General features: G+C 43.6%; 1 protein-coding gene across 2 annotated transcripts in view; it reads left to right on the top strand.

Moving 5' to 3' along the window:
* olfm2a (olfactomedin 2a) overlaps positions 1-17,156 on the top strand; it is a 124,460-nt gene that overhangs the window by 75,296 nt on the left and 32,008 nt on the right. The gene's annotated exons all lie outside the window — the stretch shown is intronic.

The following is a 17,156-nucleotide window of genomic DNA, read 5'->3' as shown; positions in this document are numbered from 1 at the left end:
AAAGGTCGAGCGTTGTGTGAGAGCATGTGGGGGTTCACGGTGAGGGCGGAGGGGCGAAATGGAGCCGGTGTCAGGCTTTGGCACCGGTTCGGCTGAGTAAGAACCTGCCACTTCGAGTCTGAAATTAGACCTCGGCATTTTCCCCCTCAGCAACTATCTGCTTTCACTCCATCTTTCACTTTCTCTCTATCTGAGCCTAGTTATCTCACATCAGCTCCTGTCGCTTTTTTTGTGGATTTTAGCTTTCCGTTTTTGTACTTTTCATTTGATGTCTGTGTTTGTTGAGCGAGCGTGGACCTGTGGGACATGCATTTAGGCCAATTATTTTCCTGCGGTGTCTGCTCGCACCATTTAGCCCATGATGTCATCCCTATTCAGTGAGCCGGGCTAGATGGATTTCTGATCTCCCATCAGCCCCTGCTTATAGATGCCGTTGTTATCTCGGTAATAGCTTAGAGCTCAACAACAATTTCGGTTCTCACACCGTGTCCTTACCCGATACGCCATAACAATTTTCGAACGACAAGTAATCTTTTTGAAAATTAAAATGCTGCATGGTGTGACAAGTTACAATCAGAATATGCCGATGTTTATTATATATCACTTTGACGTCACAGATATAAAACCCAAGCCACCAAAAAATGTATGGGCGCACATTGCTTGTGGCAGGTGCGCATTGAATCTGGTTAGGAAGAGATGTAAGATGCTAGGTGATCATCAGTCAATTGAAGCCACTTATATTCACGTACTTGCCAGGCTGCTGACTAAGATCCACACCGTGCTCACGTTTTGCATTTCGCCGATATTAAATGCAAACAGGCTATGCACAAACTATTGACTTAATATTGTAAGTTTCACATATTAATTAGATTTTTTTCTGCAGGGTGTTAAATGCAAATGAGAGGTAAACACAGACACATGCACAGAGTCAGCAGCACACCTTTTACGGATGACAGCTCAGGCGTCACTAATTAAACATTGGTTCGGCATTGTGTGTTCATAAATAACCGCCCTATTTTGTAACATACACCCACATGCAATGGATAGGAAGATCAAGCAAGGATAGATAATACTCACAGGTGAGTAATGTGAAGTATGCCTGTGCCCCCTGATCTCTGCTCTGCCATTAGCGTTGGATGAGCGGAAATTAGTGCAGAATGAATTGGTGGGAGGTAATGAATCCAAGGGTGATTCTAATCAGTTCTTAAATTAAAACTCAACGCTTATGCAACATTAATGAACAGAAAGTGTGTTTTATGGGAAAGCGCAGCTCGCAATCGGCCCCCTGGCACATATCTCCCACCCGCCGGATAGGCACACGTGTCGTGCCGATGCTTAACATGTGAGGTGCATGTTGCGCACCGATGATTGATGCGACAGTTTTATTCGCTTGAAAGACTGCGGGTAGCAGATTGGCACGTACGTTGAGCCGGACTTCGACGCTAACCGCATCTGACATTCTCAGACACTAAAGCCGCAGGTCCATCGAGAAGGGAATGAGACTGTTGATGAAGGTTATGACGGTAATAAATTCAGCTTGTGCATTCCTTAAAGGAAGACACGCTTGGGCTGGTCTCATATCAGATCCAAGTGGTCAACGGAGAAGACCACCGGCACGTCCCGGCTCAGGGCCAGACGTAGTTGAAACGACAGATCTGTCCATACTGATCACACAGGGCAGGTTTGATTTCTGTTTTGGCTCACTTGTCACATCTTTGGGAAAACTCCAACCAACCTGGCGAAGTGGTACTCACGTGTGTTTAATGACACGGACATAAAGCCTCATAAAATCACTACTAATACCCAAAGACCTTTTAGACCTGACAGGTGCTGAATGTCAGCCCAGTGGAAAATAGCATTGCACGCACACAGGGCATTTATAACAGTATGTGGCATTCTTATGCAAATGTACTGTACAAGCGGGAGTCGAAGCGAACGAAAGAGGCTAATGACCAACCTTATCAAACTTGAGTATGAATCCCAGATGAGAGTGTGTGTGTGTGTGTGTGTGTCAAGTGTGAGCGTTTGTGTGTCTCTGTCTCGCATGCCTTCGGGCTCTGCAAGCACCTTCACTGGAATAAGATGGAAGAAATTGTGTGTGTCCCAATCTACTGGGTCACATGCAGCAGTTCTGTTTATTTTTAGACCTTTATTGTGGGCTTGTTGTAGGTCGTTACTCAAAATAGGGGGCCCAAAGGAACGCTGACGCTCTTCACCAACACCTATTTAGGTGCCTAAGAGGTATTTTAAGGCATAGAAGGTGCTCCCTGGTCTCTTAAGAAAGGTAGGCAATTTGCTTACGTGTCCTCTTAAAGGTGCCAAAAAATGCAGTATGTTAAAATGTAACTTTATTAAGTAATACAGTTTTACATGTCCATTTAGAACCCTAGGATTTCTCTCTATAACAAAAAGGGCTGTTATTGAACAATAATGTTGAGCTCTGCTCTGATTGGTTGTTTTACAGCATGACTCATGTCAGTCAGTAGCTGGTAGCTCTCAAAGCAAACAGACTTTATATGTTTGAGCCTGTATCAGAATAATCAATAGGCTTTATGCCCAGCTGGACTACTTCCTGAACTTCAGCCAGCTCCTTGTTTCCTGTCTGCCATTATTGGACAAACTGATTAATCCAGGTGTGTCTGATTATTGTTGTTGTGACTACTGAGGTCAGGCACACCTGGATTAATAAGTTTGTTTGTGACTACTGAGGTCAGGCACACCTGGATTAATCAGTTTGTCCAATAATGACAGACAGGAAACAAGAAGCTGGCTGAAGTTCAGGAAGTAGTGCAGCTGGGCATAAAGCCTATTATTCTGAGATTGGAAATGGACGTTTCTGAGTGTCTGAGTATTAAGGGCTGTCAAAAGATTAATCGTGATTAATCGCATACAAAATAAAAGTTTGTGTTTGCATAATATATTTGTGTGTGTATTGTGTGTAATCATTTTGTATATATTAATACACACATACATGTATAAATTTAAGAATTTATTTATTTATGTAATTTTTTTATTTATATATAATATGAATTATATACAAATCTAAATAGATACTGTATATATAAACATGTAAATTTTAAATACATACATGCATATGTGTGTATTTATATATACAAAAAATTACACACAGTGCACACACATATATATTATGCAAACACAAACTTTTATTTTGTATGTGATTAATTGTGATTAATCTATAAATAGCCTTATTTTTTTCAGTATGGACTTGCAAAACGTAACTGTTATGTCAAAAGTAGAACTTCAGCCTAAACACTAGCATATAGCATTAACTAGCATTAAGCGCTAACTAAGCAGTCACAACTATTTTTAGCATTGTAACAGCTTTGTAATTTAATGTAACTTTTGCATGCACAAGATTTACACAAGAAGGAGGAAACAATCGTGTTTGAGGCTAACGATATGTCATTACCTTGAACAGAAATCGTATATATCTATGGCTAGGTAAATACACCCTGTGTCTCAATTCACTCCCTAGCTCCCAAGGTCAGTATATCGTGTATGCAAGTTCGGGCACGGGTAAGGACCCTAACTCACATTGTGAAACTGTTCACTTATTTTCCTGTGACGTGGCTGCCTAAAAGGATAGTTCGGCCAAAAATGATATTAAATCCATGATTTACTCACCCCCAAGCAGGCCCACCCACCTGTCAGCTAGGCCCACCCACCTGCCTATCCAGTAAAGCCTATTAGTTATCCTAATGAGTATATTATGTTGCAATTATCACTATACTTGACCTATAAAATAAATATATTTTTTTTGTTTGCTATTATAATAAGGAATAAGTTCATTTTGTAAATAGTAGTGCAATAAATAGCACCCTTAAAATGGCCGAAACCCTATCAGTACCCTGACTACTGAACAAGGGAGCTGGTTGAGACACAGCCACAGTTTTACATTCTACGGCACCTTTAAGAACTTGAACACAATCCAATGCAGCATTCAAAACTAAATCTCATAATACACTAGGACAAGCTTAGTACAATATAAATCCAAGATGGTGGCCAGCATGAGTGAAATGTTGATTGTACTCTAAATATGATTCATGATAACAGTATTTTTTTATAGAGTGTTACATTGTTTTCTGTGTCACCTTTATTGAAATGAATTATTGGCTTGGACCTTTGTGTTCTGTATGTGCAAAGCACTTTGTCTACGATGAGGCGGTGGACCGCATGGCAGCTCACTAGATTATAGAACAGACTTAAAGAAGAGGAAGAGAAGAAAAAAAAATGATAAAATATAAAGAATAAATCTGAGGAGCTAATTTGAGGAGCTCAGATGCAAAGGCTTCTAAATGCCACCTCTGTCAAAAATGAGATAATGATATTAACCGAATGCTCCCTGCACATATTATACAGTACATTCATCAAATACTTTTGCCTAAAATCCGCATAATCCCAGCCTCAGGTCATTTAGAAATACTGCTTTGTTGGTAGAAGTTATTAAGTGTCTGATTAAAAATGCTAATACAAGAAAACATGTCAGAAACAGTTTGAGTTTTTTTGCATCAAAGCTCTTGAATTTTCACCCGTGCAAAGAAATATAGTTAAAAATACAGGCATCATTAGACAGTTCACATGTATTGCAGCTCCAGAAAAAAATAATTTACTAGGTCAAAAACCTGCATGTTGCTTTATTAAATCCGAAAACAGATTCTAGGAAAAAACAAAACTAGCATACCAAATGAGTTGGTTGCCAAGGGAGCAAAAAGCAGTGAGTTATTGGCAAACACACAATGAAATCTCCCTGAATCCAAAATAACGTTCACTAGTTCGCCTGCCCATTCAGTCTTAATAATTAATAGTAAATTAACTTGGCTTACTATCCTAGAAGGGAGCTCTGAGTCTGAACCTTCAGATAGAGCGAACCTGAGGCCAGGGCTTGAGCCTAAAGTTTAACCCCACAGCCAACTCAAGATGGATGAACAGCTGATCATAGCTGTACAGAGATACACAAAAAAATGACCTGTCAATTTTGACATAAATAGAAGAAACAATGCATGTAGACAATTACTGAATCTATGGGCTGAGTGTGGCTCAATTTTGCTTTACCAATGGCACATGCTAGCGCAACCACCTTGGAAATAAGGAGGAAAGCGGTGTCATTCCACGCTGATTTAGACACGAAATGTGATCTGCCCCAAAATCTGATTTTTCTCACCCTCAAGCAATCCGAGTTAGAAACATTTGATTTTCCAAGCATATAATAGGAGAAATCATGAATCAGAGAACATCTTCCGACTATGAAGCATTCGTCCTTCATAGAGGTAATTACTGCAGTGTTTCCTCTAGGATTTTTTTCAGCTGTGGCGGCAGGGGGCGCCCATGATGATTATAAATGTAAAAAAAAAATTTTTATATAGAATATAGGCTACAGTAAACTAACATGTATTTTTATAATTTTCACGCTGTCATTTACTTTTCCTTATATTTATAGCATATTGCTTTTCTAGTTTGATCTAAACTGTATTTTCTTAAAAAAACTACACAGCTACGCGTACGTAGTTCGGATATTTCATTGTAGTTTTAATGTAGTGTGCATTGCAAGGTCGTCCTCGTGTTTAGCGTACAGAGCTGTTACAAAGTCATGCAGTCCTGTTTGATAATCCGCACCGCGGTGATTGACAGAACAACCGACCAGTTATCCGACATCAGCAGCAATTTTATTTCACACCCGTACCATTTGACATAAAGACTGTGACCCCGAGCCGGCCACACCGCAAATCGCGCAGTTAAATATAAACCTTTACCGGTCTTCAGACAGATCTTAAACACAAATAAGCACGGGACATTTAAAAACGAGTCGAATTTTGGTCTTGGATGTTAGACCCGCATTTTACTCTTGTCTATTGAGTCCCGACCTGCATCTACAACACAATTGACACGCAAATAGACTTTAACACCCGTTAGATCAAATATTATGCAGTTCACCCGCGGGTACCCCGACCCTGCTGTTTCGTCTGAAAACAGATAAAAGAGTCTCACCGTCTGCCTCAAGTTTCTATTACCAACGTTCTTCTCTTCCACGGGAATAATGTAAGTTTCCTTACAAACAGATTCGACTATTAATTTCTTGCAGTCGCATATAAGTAGTATTCAGTATTTAGCCTTTTGTTTTTGGACAAATATCTTATCATTTAATGTGAAACTTTGTGAGTGTCGATATAAAGCACAGACGATTGACTGACAGCTGAGCGGTCAGCAGCGCGCTGCGCTTATAGCCTATACTGAATAACTAATGGCCAGATAAGTTGATAATATGAGTACAGTGATTCTAAATGTTCTCGTAATATGTTAAATCAAAAGTTTAATAATGTCTTTTCTCGCAGCCCTGCGCTGTGTTGGTGTAGATATGCGCCGGTGAACATCATATGCGTGATGACCTTGCAGCTTAAATTACCCTAAATTTATAGTCATTAAGATAAAAGTAAAACAACATTCGAAACTTCAAATGATGTATTTTTATTTGTGTAAACTCACAATAAGGAGAAAACCTTGTGCTTATTTATAATCATTAAAAACATGACGTGCAGAAAGCTGGTTTGGTTTTAGAGCGTGTCACAAAAAAAGAACAGAAACTCAAATACTTTTTTATTCGTTTTGTCAATTTAATAATTATTAAAGTGCAACATATTTCGTAGGCTTATTTATTTTATTATTATTTCTCAAAACAGAAACGTAGCTTAATAATCCTCTGTTGATTTAAATCTATTTGTGCATGAAACTAAACCCATGGAGGAAATTATGATATTTTAGGAGATTTATTTATAAATGAGTGAACAACGCAAATCCAGAAAGGAATTTATTTCTAGACAGCCAGTCTGGCAGAGCGGACATTTCGGTAGCTTTTTTGCGAGCTGCCGCTGTGGGTTTTGTCTAGAAGGGATACAGCAAATGCCGAAAAGTTAAGGATTAGATTTGGAGGTAGGATTATTAGGATGAAAACAGCGGTTCTGGCTAAATTAGATACAAATACATCCTACAATCGTGTGAAATTTTGTGTTTAGAGTTGGGTTTGGTTAAAGGATTAGGATAAAACGTCTCGGTTACGTATGTAACCCTCGTTCCCTGAAGGAGGGAACGGAGACGTCACGTCGTGACCGACGAATTGGGAACTCGCTTAGAGAGACCAATCTGCTTCGAATACTACTAAAACGCCAATGAACTTGGCATTGAGATATTTGCATAATGCTGGCGCCGCCCCGCCAGGTGCGTATATAAGCCACAGGTGCAAATATGGAAATTAGCTTCTTTTTCGCTGAGAAAGCCGGAAAGTGTGACCGGCCAATAAACAGCAGGGAGCAGCCCTGTGGCGACGGGACGTGACGTCTCCGTTCCCTCCTTCAGGGAACGAGGGTTACATACGTAACCGAGACGTTCCCTTTCAGTCGGTCACTACGACGTCACGTCGTGACCGACGAATTGGGAATCCCTACCAAAACGCCACTGAGGGCTGACCTCTTCCAGTGTCTGCGTAAAGCCCTCCGGTTCCACTTAAGGATAAGGAGAATTAGGTTTTAAGGCAGAAGGCCGGGCACTAGATGTTCCTTTAACCCCACAGTAGTGCCAGCGACTGGGAAGCGCCCTATCTGAGCGGTATAGGGACGCTGCGGAAGCCACCGCCCCGTTAAGGGCTATTGGTGGGCGAAAGTCAACCGTAGTTGAGGTATAAATGACAGCCGTGGCTGTGTAAGCAAAGCAGTTCTCTGCTGAGGGAAACGTGGGCTAGTAGGATTAACCCCACGGAAAAATACTCACAAAGGAACCCGGTGGGACGCAATGTGGATGCCCGAGCCAAACACAGGTTCGCGAGGATGCAGCTAGTGAGAGGCTGGCAGCGGATGCTCCGCAACATCAGGCTGCCAAGGCAGCGGAGGAAGGCAAAACAATTTATTACGTGTTTTTGCCTCGAAGGCCTTCCATACTGAGCTCAGTTTGGAGCAGCAGTCGGAGGCTGCAAGCCGACCTGCGAGCCTGTTCTCTGTGCTTCCCCTAACGAGGAAAGAACACGAGAGGAGACAGGCTCGACACGAACACTGTAAAATCTAATGAACGTATTAGGTGTCGCCCAACCAGCAGCTCTACAGATGTCTGTTAGCGAGGAACCACGAGCGAATGCCCAAAATGAGGCTACACTTCTAGTAGAGTGAGCTCTCAAATTAAATGGACAAGGAATGCCCTGCAGATTATAAGCAAGGGCGATAGTATCAACTATCCAATGAGACATCCTCTGCTTAGTGACAGCTTTCCCTCTCTGCTGGCCACCATAACAAACAAGAGCTGGTCTGAGGTCCTGAGGCTTTGTGTGCGATCCACGTAGCTGCGTAACGCTCGTACGGGGCATAATAAAGCCATGGTTGGGTCTGCCCTCCTCCGGGGAGCAGCGCTTGCAAGCTCACCACCTTATCTCTGAAGGGAGTGGTGGGAACTTTGGGCACGTAGCCTGGTCTGGGTCTCAGTGAGACAGCAGGACCAAACTGAAGGCACGAATCGTCAACAGAGAATGCATGTAAATTCCTTACTCTCTTACGGAGACCAATGCTAGCAGGGTCAGAGTTTTCATTGACAAAAACTTCAGACTCGCGGACTGCAAAGGCTCGAACGCGGAACCTGTAGTAGGGCTTCAGCACCATGGACAGGTCTCAGGAGGAATAGAGGGAGGGCGCGAGGGGTTTAGCCTGCGAGCGCCTCTTAAAATCTAATAACCAAATCATGCTGCCAACTGATCTGCCGTTAATAAGCGAGTGATGAGCAGAAATAGCGGCGATATCAACTTTAATGGTGGAGGGTGACAGCCTACCATCTAACCTGTGTTGAAGATATATAAAAGCACAATGTTAAGCATTCTCTGGGGTCCTCGCGTTGCGAAGAGCACCAGGTGACGAAAAAGGGTTTCATTTAAGCGCGTAAGCCCGTCTTGTGGACGGTGCTCGTACCGCGTCGATGGTGTTAGATACCGCTTGCGATAAATCACCTAAACCTTGCGCGCGCTCAACGACCATACATGGAAATCGCACAGGTCGGGGCGCGGGTGCCAAAATGTGCCCCTTCCTTGAGAAAGAAAGTCCTTCCTCAGGGGAATTCGCCAGGGAGGGGCTGTCGCGAGGAGCATTAACTCTGAAAACCAATTCCTGGTCGTCCAGTACGGGGCGACTAATAAAAGGCTCTCCTCGTCCTGCCTGACTTTGCACAGTGTCTGTGCGATTAAGCTCACTGGAGTGAATGCGTATTTGCGCATCCCCCGCGGCCAGCAGTGTGTCAGCACATCCACGCCGAGGCTGTCCTCGGTTAGTTAATAAAACAGGCGACAGTGGGTATCGTCCGGTGACGCAAATAGATCTATCTGCGCACGACCGAACTTATTCCATATTAGCTGGACCGTCTGGGGGTGGAGTCGCCATTCTCCGGGGCGCGCAGCTCGGGAAAGCGCGTCCGCCGCTGTATTTGAGCGTCCCCGGAAAGTGAATGGCACGAAGGGACTCAGATGCTTCTGACTCCAAAGGAGGAGATGACGAGCGAGATGCGACAGGTGACGAGAGCGCAAAAACCGCCTTAACGGTAAATAACGCAACAGTCGCAATGTTGTCGGTGTCGGCTAATACATCCTTCCCTCGCATCTCCATAGCGGAGCGTACAAGTCCCAGATATACAGCGCACCGCTCGCGGCAGTTGGGGTGCTATGCACACCCCTGAGACTGCAAGCCCGTCATACGTGGCTGCTCATCCCGTGCTGGGGGCATCGCATGCTACAGAATGCCAGGAGACCCGACTCAGAGGCATATATTGCTATCAGAAATGCTGGGTCTGACCACGGGGTAAAAATAGAAATGACACGCAGGTGTAATGGTACACGGTGTATGCCATTGCGCCACGCTCTCCTCGAGACTCGATCGTAGAACCAATGCTGAAGCGGTCTCATATGAAGCAGCTCGAGCAGATGTCACGCCGCAGCTGCTGCCATATGTCCAGGAGCTTCTGAAATTGTTTCAGAGGGACCGCGTACTTCCTCGAATTAAACCGAGGCAAGTCAGAACTGACTGGTTGCGCGCTCTTGTAAAACACGCCAATAAATCGATCGAGTCTATTTCCATACTGAGAAAAGGATCCTCTGCACGGGGCAAAGTTGCTCTTTTCCCAGCTGACCTGATGACTTAAACGAGCGAGATGCTGAAGCATTAAATCTCTGTGTTCGCGCACGTTTGCCAAGAACGAGCCATTATAGTTGACGTAAATATAAGCAGAATGCGAACAACGCTCTCTCTCTCGGAGATTTAAATGCCGTGACTAGCACATGGAGACACGGGGAGAGAGAGACAGCTCGAATGGTGTACTTAGTATTAGTATGTCCACTCCATGAACGCAGAGCGAAAAACGGTCTAAGGCGAGGGGAGATTGACACATGAAGTACACGTCTACAGGTCTATGCTGCAACCCGATCTGAATATTGAAATACGAGCCTCGGCGTATCATCCTAAAGGATCAGATTTGTAGAGCCGGTGCGTAAATAAATCGGTCGTAACCCACCGCGTATTTTTGGGTACTATGAGATAAAGGCTGGAAAAACCCTATCATCATTCTCGGTAAGAGGGACCGGCTCGAAACGTCCTTCGCCAGCAGGACATCGACTTTTGCACGCAGTACATGTGCATCGGACGCTTCACAATAGTGAAACGAATGCCCGAGAATTTGGGGGAGTGCCGGTAATTGTATTACGTAACCGAGGCGGATAGTGCGTAAAACCCAACGAGACGGGCTGGGAACTGAAGCGAAGCATCCCGGGACCGTACGAGGAGAATTAACGACACTACCGAAGTACCCGCGGTGGGGCAGCGAAGCGAGACAGGTGATACTGCCGGTGCGTCTGCTGTGACAGCATAAACATCTACAGTATGTGTGTGTGAGACACTGACCTGAGCCCGCTGAGGGTGACGGTCGTCTGGTCTCCTCTGCGGAGAGCGCAGACTCCGATGAGGGTGCTGGTGGTCCGGTCTGCTCAGTGGAGAGCTCGGACTCCTCAGGACACCCGCTGGCGATAGAGGAGAGGTAGGGTGAGCAGGTGTACGCTCACGGCTCTCTCGATCCTCCGGAGACCTGGAGAGGAAAGAGGAATGCACTCTTATGTGTGGTTAAGTGGGTACCGGCTGGACAGCCGGTGGAACATATGCAAACCAAGGATTTTCCACCCGACCCTCTACCGGGGGAAGGAGCGAATCACTGTCTCCTGAAGAGTGATCCTCTGCCACTCCGGGTCGCCCGTCTCTGGCCACTTAAACTCCCGATTTTCACGGGAAGCGGCTAAGCGGGCGGGGCGAGCTGCTGACGACCGGTTCCCCTGCGCTGCCGAGATGGGGTCCGAGGAGGGGAACGGAGGTGGCCGCCGCAGGACGCGGACGGCGAGAGGCAGACTGAGGAGCCGGCGTTGGTGGACCAGGGCAGCTCTCATCCGCCGGGGCACGACCTAGGAGATCGCCTCAGTCTGCGCAGCGGAGCTGTACGACTCCCCGGGCTCGCCGAAGAGGCCGGTCTGTGAGACAGGAGCATTCATGAAGTTGTTCCGTCATATAAGTCAGACATAGCCAAGGGTGGCGATCTTGAACACTGTGGTGGACATCGCACGACTGAAGGTCGCGGCTTCCCTCGTATATCTCTAAAGCCTCGTTTGGTGAACCTGCAGTACGTTAATGCGTGCAGGGCTGAAGCCGCGTCTCCGCATGCCTGATGGGCAGCGCCCGTAACCGGACGACTGTCTATACAAACACGGGAGGGAAGGGTTGGGAGGTCCCTCCAGGAACGCAGCTGCATCGCAACCCCCCGCTCAACTGAAGGGATCCCCCCCCCTTAGCGGCTCCGTTAGTGAGGGAGATGAGGGGTGAAGCTGAACGGCCGAGACGGCCGCAAATCACGTCAGCTCTTCGTGCCGTCGGGAAAGGCAGGCACAGGAGGTGAGGACCGTAGAGGCCCGGGCAGCTCCGAAGTACCAATCATGTGGGCGGGACGGTTCGGGCGGAGAGGGATTAACCCCTCCAACTCTACCGTTTCCGCCGCTCGAGCGGGCACGGCCGCCATCTCCGGGAAGACTCCGCCTCGGAGGGAAAAAAAAAAAAAAAATGGGCACCCCTCTGATGCTGTAGAAGTGACGGGACCAGAAGGAGGTCCAGTGGATTCGGCAGAAATCGCAGAACACGACTCTGCAGTCTCCACCGGAGCCTCAACCGGCTGAGGATGAGAAGGCCGGTAGGTGAAGGACGCATCCTCCGTCCTACTCAGCGTAGTGATGCGAAGAGCGTCCTGCGAGCGCTTGACAGCCGCACCATGACGGCGTTCAGCACTGCAAAGGCGCGGACGCCGTTCCCGTAGAAACGACAGTCGTCTCCGCAATCCAAGAGGGTTATGCTCTCACAGAGAGAGCAAAAGCTCTCCACGAACGCAGCCTCGGAGTGCTCGATGCCATAGCACGAAGACAGCGCTCGTGACCGTCACTGGAATCCCTGTACTTCTCGCATCCAAGATCGCACGGAGGAAAAGCTATCCTGAAAAGGACGCTGATCTCCGAATATACGAGAGAGTGGCTGTCTTTAAAAAGACACAGAGCTCTCACGTATCACTCTTTAGGGAAATCACTCTTAGGTGCTCAGCTGATGATGCGCACAGGGAGAGGCAACGCACACACTAAACTCAAAACAAAAAAGATGCAGAGCAGTGGAATACTGCGAGCGTCCGCTGTGTCAGTACTGCTTGTCAATCAACTTCAGCAACCGTTCCCAGAAGAGCAGAGAGTAGCTTCTCAGTAGCAGATAATGCCGGCTTTCGAAGCGAAAAAAGCTAATTTCCATATTTGCACCTGTGGCTTATATACGCACCTGGCGGGGCGGCGCCAGCATTATGCAAATATCTCAATGCCAAGTTCATTGGCGTTTTAGTAGTATTCGAAGCAGATTGGTCTCTCTAAGCGAGTTCCCAATTCGTCGGTCACGACGTGACGTCGTAGTGACCGACTGAAAGGGAACAGTGCTCATCCAACGAGATTTCGTTTGCTGTATCCCTTCTATCCACAACCGCAGGCGTGGCGGGGATGTTTTAGGAGTGGCGGGCCGCCACGGTTGAATGTATATAGCGGAAACACTGTACTGTGTAACGTTCCCATGGCAACAAACACTTACTAGGCCAAAACCCTCGCTTGAGTCCAAGATGGCGTAGATACCAGACAACCTTATCCCACAAAGTTCTGTGGTATATTCACTGTATATTATGCTCATTTATCCGTGTCATTGTCACGGATCTCCTCATTTTTCCGTGTCCGTACCACAGACGGTTTCTGTGTCAGTTTCACGTATTGGTTACTCAATTGTTTTACCTATTTTTAAACCATTGTCGCTTGGGTTTGGGGTTAGATTTGGGGTTTGGGTTAGGATGTCACTTTAACTATTAGTTTATATAAAATATCCGTATTTTAAACATTTGTCGCCTGACGTTAGAGTCGGGTTTGGGTTAGGATGTCATTTTATGTAACAGAAAGTCATTCTTACCCCAAACCCAAAGGACAATGGTACGAAAACAGGAAAAACAACTGAGTAAGCGTGAAATTGACACGGTAAAGAAAGTCTGTGGTACGGTCACGGAAAATGCGGAGATCCGTGACAATGACATGGATAAATGAGCAAAATATGTTATAGTCACGGAAATTTGTGAGAACAGGTTGTACCAGTTATTTTGGTTTATAAAGTTTGAAATATGGATATTTTTCTTACAAAATCACATCAATTACACGCAGAAGACTTTATGAGTCTTTGGAGCCATGTGGATTACTTCTGTGAAAGATGGATGCACTTTTTTGGGGTTTTACCTTCTCGGCCATTTTAGGACACTGGCAGAGGTTCTGACATGCTCTTACATTTGGTCTTTTTTCAGTTGCTTTAAACATATTAATGGCAAGTGTCTCATAACACTGCGTTCAGCACAAACTAGGCTACAATATTATACAAGCTACAGGTATGTACATGTTTGTATTTTTGAGAGATGTTGAGAAAATGTTTATGCATGGTTTTTAAAAAAGCAACATTTTTAAGTCACTGATATAAGTCCACAAAACCCATACTAAACATGTTTTTACAAGACTTTTCTAAACAGAATCTTGTAGGGTCAGTAGGACATTTTCAGTTTATTTGGAAACAAACCCTATTCAAAAACTTAACTTGTATAAACTAAGAAACTGATACACAACAGAGTTACCCATGTGGCTCATGTTACTATATATAAAACAATAAGCAATTTCATAGTTTTGTAGTGATGAGAGGGATGCAGACCTGTAAGAGAGTTATAAACAGCTGTTAGCATAAATTGTCCACAGAAATACCACATAAGCTTACATACATAACTGATGGGTAAATATCACTGATAGCACTACATTCAGATAAACTATCATGTACATAAACTAAATTCAGAACATCTCAGATAAGCATCTGCAATGATTAGTTATATAAAAAAGCTGTTTTCAGATGCCCATCAACTGTTCGTCTAGCTTCTGTTTTTAACCCGTGTATGTAAGCGCGTATGAACTTCGCATATGGCGACCATGTGCGCGAGTACTTGCTGCTCCGCGTAAACAACGCGGCGTTCATAAAAAATTTTGTCGCGTGTAAACTACAATGTATGGAATTGTGTTGCATGTAAACAATATATGGAATCATATTACAGCACACACTTAAAAGATCCTGCAGTGCAGCCTTACCGAAAGTTGCCATAAAAGATACGAAAGTAAATAACTGTGTTAAAAACTGTACGACATGTAACAGGTATCCGCCATTACGTAAGTATTAAGTTCACACGTCCTCGTTTGTAAACAACGCGAAAGTCAGAAGATGTTCCCTGATCCCTGTTGTCCATTATAAAGCTTGGAAGGGCAAGGACATTTACCAAATTAACTTTGAATGTGTTCGTCTGAAAGATGATGGCTAGGGGTGTGCAAAAAAATCGATTCACATTTGAATCGCGATTCAAGCTTTGCCGATTCAGAATCCCAAAAATCGATTCATAAATTTTTTTGTAATGACGTGTTACTATTGTCCTGAAATGAGTTTATCTCAGTATTCCCATAGATGGCGCTGCATTGTATTCACTCTGACGCCAGCACACTCTTGTCACAGTGTTTCCCACACATTGACTTTACTTATGGGCGCGCTGCCCAGTTATATTAACAAGTGCCCAAGTATATCTGGCATCAAATTTTGTCTTTTTTGTTTTTCCGTGATGATGACACTCTTTAATAATGACATTTGTGTGCGACATGATGAATTCGGTATGTGTTCACGTGCTCTCTGTTTCTCAAAGAATTGGGATGCGATGCGAACAAGCTCGTGTCACATTGTATCTTTAGCTTTTTTTAATCGGCAAGAGAGAAATAGAAAGAGTGGCACTTTTCCTGCTTCTGCTCTATAGAAATAATAACCATTATAACACCAGTAACATTTATAATCAATAGACCTGCACTGTCTATCATTAATATACTATATTATTGTATTTAATAGAGTTTGATTAAAGGGGTCATCTAATTGCTTCATAACAGTTTTTATTTTTGCATAAAGACATAAAGTAATATCAAACTAAATTTAATTTGTTGTGTTTCTTTTCTTTAAAATTGTATATCTTCTACAATCGGTCACATAGGAAAAAGTAAACTACATTTACATACTGTGAATCGTTTTTTTAAAACCGAGAATCGTTTTAGAATCGAAAATCGATTTTGAATCGAATCTTTAGCCTAAAAATCGGAATCGAATCGAATCGTGAAATTTTGTGAATTGTGCACCCCTAATGATGGCCATATGTATCTCGGATTGCTTGAGTACATCATGGGGTAATTTGGATATTTGGCTGGAGTATCCCTTTAATGATGATTGACAGGCCTAAATGTTTAGGCTACTCCCAAACCTACATTTAGAACTTCATAAGTCATACAATGGGATTTTTTTCTACAAAAAGGCAATAATATGTTTCAACATGATAAAATTGTAAAAAAGTAACTAAGAGCAAAATATACGGATGATCAAGAAAATGTTTATTATTTATAATAATATAATAATAATACTTATTTTATTATTAGATTTATTATTGGGTTTATCTTTTTTTTTTTTTTGAAAATTCACATTTTATTGCCTCATTTACTAATGGATACCTTTACATTTGTGACCTTGCTTATCTGTAAAATCTAGTCAGTCTCATAATCTAATAATGAGATCAGAAGCATCAAAGTTTCAATTCTCAATTTGATTTTGATTTTGATCTTGACATGACCTTACTCAGTCTATATTAAAAAACTCAAGGTTATTTTTCACAGAATGTCCTTTACATTATACATGTATGATTTTATGTAGAAAACAGTAAATCACAAAAATTTATATTCACATGCAGAGTCACATTTTGTTAAATTTTGCCAGCCAGGCTAATAAAGCTTTAATGAATTGATTTGCAGTAATTCGAAGTAAATTGAGTGGTTGAGAGAAATTGTCCAGAGACAAACACAGGAAGAAGGCCAGATGAGAGAGATAGGGATGTGGGGAGCAATGTGGAGTGTGAAAAGAGTGAAGGAGAGAGAAGGAGAGAGGGATGGGAGTGGCAGGAGTGACAGGATGTGACAGTGAGCTCATGGACAGCTGCTGCTTTACTCTCCAATCACATAGTCCCTGTCTACTCGCTTATTTAATCTGATCGGAGAAGTGTGTGAGTGAGAGAGACAGAAGGAGAGTAAAGAGAGCTAGAACGAAAGGAGATTTTTATTGCCACTCCTATTTATTGCAACCGCTATCTGTCTTTAATGACATTGATAATGGCTCTGTAGTTTTTTTTCTGACTTTATTCTTCAGTTAGTCTTTGGACATCCTCACAAATACAGCAAAACAAAAATATTGATCATAAATGCTCATAAACCAGCCAAATTATGTTTTGCTTGAAATCTAATAATGGCAACAGGTTTCTGTTAGGGTTAACCTTTAGAGTAAGGCATAATAAGTATTATTGTCGTAACACGAAATCCATTCACATTAGCTTCAAAGGTTTGTGTGTGAGCCTGTACATTGATTCTGATTAATACACAAGACATCCATCACCCGACTCCACCCCCTATAAAAAGCTGCTTTATC

This window comes from Paramisgurnus dabryanus, chromosome 3 (assembly GCF_030506205.2).
Source record: "Paramisgurnus dabryanus chromosome 3, PD_genome_1.1, whole genome shotgun sequence".
NCBI classification, from domain to species: domain Eukaryota; kingdom Metazoa; phylum Chordata; class Actinopteri; order Cypriniformes; family Cobitidae; genus Paramisgurnus; species Paramisgurnus dabryanus.
This window is presented reverse-complemented; position numbering and strand designations above follow the sequence as displayed.